This window comes from Octopus bimaculoides, chromosome 19, assembly GCF_046866305.1.
Source record: "Octopus bimaculoides isolate indiv1 chromosome 19, ASM4686630v1, whole genome shotgun sequence".
Lineage (NCBI taxonomy): Eukaryota > Metazoa > Mollusca > Cephalopoda > Octopoda > Octopodidae > Octopus > Octopus bimaculoides.
In genome coordinates, this window is record NC_142946.1 from 37137078 (window position 1) to 37142077 (window position 5000).

General features: G+C 40.8%; 1 protein-coding gene across 1 annotated transcript in view; it reads left to right on the forward strand.

The window, feature by feature from the left end:
* LOC106871772 (uncharacterized) overlaps nt 1-5000 on the forward strand; it is a 62701-nt gene that overhangs the window by 17589 nt on the left and 40112 nt on the right. The gene's annotated exons all lie outside the window — the stretch shown is intronic.

The following is a 5000-nucleotide window of genomic DNA, read 5'->3' on the forward strand; positions in this document are numbered from 1 at the left end:
ACATAAAAATAAGTAGAATATTTGGGCCCAAAATGGCCTGTTTAAATGCTAAAGGGTGAGAGGTCCTCTTCACTGTACATTTTCTGCCAGTTGCTTTGCAGTGTGTACTGTGCGCATTTTATAAAGGCAACAGCCCTAGCCTGGTTGCTTTGTGCCCTGCAAGACTGAAGAATTTTCACTACTCAAGTTCACTCACAAGGCATTTGCTGGCCTATGCAACAGTGTAAAGCACTTGCCCAAGATGCTGTCCAAAACCATGTAGTTGTGAAGCAGACTTGTTAATCATGCGAGTGAATATGATTTTATAGGTGCTATGACATGCCATCAGCAAGAAGCATGCTTCCCAAGCACATGGTTCAGGGTTGAGTCCCACTGCATGGCACGTTGGGCAAGTATCTCCTACTGTAGCTTCGGGTCGACCAAAGCCTTGTGAGTGGATTTGGTAGATGGAAACTGAAAGAAGCTCATCATCATTTAACATCCATTGTCCATGCTGGCATGGGTTGGATGGTTTGACCAGGGTTGGCAAGCTGGAAGGTTGCACCAAACTCCAGTCTGATTTGGCATGGTTTCTATGGCTAGATGCCCTTCCTAACACCAACACTCTGAGAGTGTAATGGGTGCTTTTACATGCCACCAGCATAGATACCATTAGCCTGACACCAGTATCTTGATGGCTTGATGGGTCTTCTCAAGCACAACATAATGCCTAGGTCAGTCATTCATCATTTCCTCCATGAATGTATGTGTGTCCTTGTGTTTGTCTCCCACTACCCCTTGACAACCGGTGTTGATATGTTTACATCCCTGTAACTTTGCAGTTCGGCAAAAGATACCAATAGGATAAGTACCAGCCTTAACAAAAAATAAGTATTGAGGTCGATTCATTCAACTAAAAATTCTTCAAGGTGGTGCTGCTGCATGGCTGCAGTCTAATAACTGAAACTAGTAAAAGATCGAAAATACAGATGAGTTTTAAAATTGTGTTAAAAGGGAAAATGGTACAAATGAGACACTTTGCTATGAATGCATGCACTTATGCTGTGTATTAAAAAAATACTCCAGTATTCCATGACACAGTGGTTGAAAATAACTTCTTTCCGCAGTTACAGCAGTTAAATCTCCCTGTTACTCTACCCTTGCATTACATTACATATTCTGTAGTCTGGTTGACCGCTGGGGCATCACTGATGACTTAGTGACCAGATCCTTCCACCCATGTTTGTCTTCTGCCTCGCACACTGCATCTCTCATCTTGAGGCCTACCCACTCACAGATGTTGTTTTCCCACCCTTTTCTCTGTCTGCGTCTGCTACCTTTGACTGTTCCCTGATGAGCAGGTGACATACCCAAATCACCTGAGCTTGTGTTTTTGTGTAAGAGGTTCCTCATAGGGCCCTATAACCTGCTTTATTCTTCTTTTCACTTCCTCATTTGTGACACGATCTCTCTATGATATTCCCAAAAGACCCCTGAAACATTTCATCTCTGTAGCCTTATTACCTTAAAAAAGAAAAGGCACATGAGTTGGGTATAAGATGTTTTCCCCGTTTTGACTCTGCCTGTTTATATAGCATTACTGATTTATTTGACATTGGATGCTTTATCCTCAGGACACTTTGGTGGCCTGGAAATTTTGTTTTTATTCTTGTTGACAACTAACTTGTCGCAATGACTAATCTGCTTGTCTACTAAACTTCATTTAACTTTGTTTCATTTTATGCACACCAATGGCTAGTGAAAGTATTTATGTCAATTAGTTTCACTTAATAAATTGTAATCCCTCTCTCCCTCTCCCCCTCTCTTTCTCCCTCTTTCATCATCATCATCATTTAACATCCGTTTTCCATGTTGGCATAGGTTGGGTGGTTTGACTGGAGTCAGGGGCCTCACTAGACTCCATTGTCTGTTCTGACATGGTTTCTACAGCTCGATGCCCTTCCTAATGCCAATCACTCCACAGTGTATTGAGTACTATTTACGTGGTACCAACACTGGTATCAATTCTGTTGTGGTAGATGAGTCTTTTTGAGTACAGCAAGGTACCAGATATTTTGCTCCTTAGTCATCTCCTTCATAAGGCTTAGTGTCTTGAGATCAGCCTTCAACAATTCGTCCCATGGCTTCCTGGTTCTCCCTCTTCCACAAGTTCCATCTATTTTGTGATTCGCACTTCTGTTTGCAACTGTTATATTTCTTATGTTGGTGTATGCCTCCAGTGCTAAAATGTACTGTTGTCAAAACAGATTCAATGTCCGGTCAGCTGTGCCAAAACACCAGTGTCCAAACAGCTGCACCTATTCATCTCATTCTAACATGAGATATTGTAAACATAGATGCACCACTATTTGCTGGAAGGTCATAGCAAGAATCTCTTTGATCAGGATTGACCTGAGACTAATCAACAACAAATACCATTTCTTTAACCCTTTAGTGTTTAAACCGGCCATATCTGGCCAAAATTGTCTTCTTGTTTTATGCTCAAATCAGCCAGCTCTGACTTCTCACACCTGCCCTACAAAGTCATTCTAAAAATAAACAGGGGCATTGTCAAAATCTCAGTTACAAGATGCTGTACAATTAATTTAAAACAATGTAATTAAACAGGCTTTACATTTGTCAGAGTAATCTGAATGCTAAAGGGTTAATCTTTTCCTGGTCCTATTTTTTTTAAGAAGATTATACTATATATGTTTCTGTTAATTACGTTTTGAAATAATTATTTGGATGCAATTTAACAAAATTAAATTAAAACCTTTATTGTTTGTTTATTGATGTTTAACTGCAGAACATAAGGAAACATTGTTACATAAATCATTTTATCAAATCTTTATTAATGTATTAAACTGTAAAACATAACAGAAGGTTGTTACATAAAACTGAATTTTATCCAATGTTTATCCCATATCCAGTGGTAGAGTAGTTTTGATAGATACTTCTGACACTCAGGGTCAGATCTTGCTGGGTCAACTTTCTTTCTTTACATATCTATTGAGTCAGGACTGACCCAGGGTGAAAGAACAATAACATCATGGACTTAGCAATGTGAGCCAATGAAGGAGCCTGTGTATTTTTGCTTGACTTCACAGAAAATCTCCCTCAAATCACACTCTGCTGTGTTTAAAAAAAAAAGGACTGGCCCAGGTAGATGGATTGGTGGAACTGTAAGAACATCAGCCTTTTGCTTTCTGAGTTCAAATTCTCTATGGTCTACTTAGTTGGTAGACTTAATCTGTCTCCTGGTTGAACCTCATGCAGCATTGTGGATGCGTTCAGCAGAATATACCCTGATGCAGGCATTCAAGCTGGTATCTTTTCTCCTTCCTCCCATTGTTTCAGAGGCTTTGTGAAAATCTATAGGCAGTGCCTTCCCTCTTGACTGGGGAAAAAAAAAATATTGTTTTTTGAATCCCCTTTTATGAGATAGAGTGTGATTATTATTTATCGATTTATATATGGTGGCAAGTTGGCAGAACCATTAGTATGCCAGGCAAAATGCTTAGCAGCATTTTATCCATCTTTATGTTCTCACTGTCTTTACGAAAAGACAGTGAGTCAGCACCTGGTGAGGTACATCCATGCTGTCCAATACTGTAGTAGGACACTGGACAGAGGGACCGGTTAAATTGCTCATGGTCTGGTGTGGTCCAGATCTCCAGCTGAAGAAGAACTGAGATGAGATGACAAACAGGGTGGCCAATCTCACCCAGAAATGATCTGAGTGAAAACTATCTCTGGAAGTCAGCCAGAGTTGGCAGATGCATGCATCACTGCCATTATATATTTCCGCTTGACTGCTGTGCTTTGTCCCAGTTACTTTTGACCAAACTAGAGGGCATACTCTTCTGCTTTTTGTAGATGGGACATATTCCACTGGTTAGGTGCTCCATTTGTTGTCCACATTGCCTGAATGGAAAACTGGGCATGCACTGAGGCTATGACATCACCAGCATTTCTTCAGTGGTGAGCAGGTGTGCTTACTGTTTGTCAGACTTGCTTTTCCATAGCTTGTCTCTTTGACTGAGCTGCAGCTTTGGGTCTAATATAGACTGAAGCTGGGTGCCTGACACCTAGAGTGTTGTCAGGCATTTAGTCCTTTGTCAGTCAAGCAATGCTGTCATTGGAAGTTCTAAAGAGGGTTAGTGGCAGGAAAGTGCAATGACGTTCTTAGGGAGACTCTAGGTGTTGATGAGAATCAACTGGCTGGTCTGTTCTGGAGGACTTTTGGGCCAGGGCCCACGGTTAATTTCCAGAAATCTTTGACCTGGTAGTGCTAGTGCAGGGCATTGTTAGTTCAAGATAAACTCTATAGGCATGCAAGTGCCATAAGCTGGGCTTGCCCAAGATGCATGCAGAGTGACTAAATTGTTCTGCATGTTCTCATTCAGTGCCTGAGCATTGCTGTCTTGTGGGTTTATGTAAAACACCTGCTGTCACATGGCGGCTGGATTCGGCTAACTGCTGAGTCCATTTTGAAGATCATCCTGCCACCAGGAAAGGCAGGTAGTGTTTGTTTGTTTGGTAGTTTTAGCAAAAGAGATTATGTGGTGGACCTCATGGAAAGGGCTTAAAACAGACACTTTCCTCTTCGACCAAGCCCTCATCAACTTTTTCCAGTTTCACTTGAAAAGGAAAGTGAGAGTAAAGAATTGTCAAGAATGGTCCGAGTTAATGGGCCTACTCTAAGCATGCACCTCTAGATTGAAGGATGACAATGGGAAAGGGTGTTTGCCCTAGTGGTCTGGGCAACCATGGTTTTGTGGGGTTTCTGCAAGCAGTCCTAGGATGTCTCACTCGTTTGGGAAATTATTCATCATTACAATTTATATTCAGTTCTATATTTAAGAGATGAGGAATTATGTACATTATTTACATTTGATGGATATTTGTCCTCTTCTTGTTTGTTGTTAACGAAGCATCTTGTTTGTTGTGTCAACAACAAACAAGATGAGGACAAATATCTATCAAATGTAAATAATGTAGAATTTATATTGTTAGCG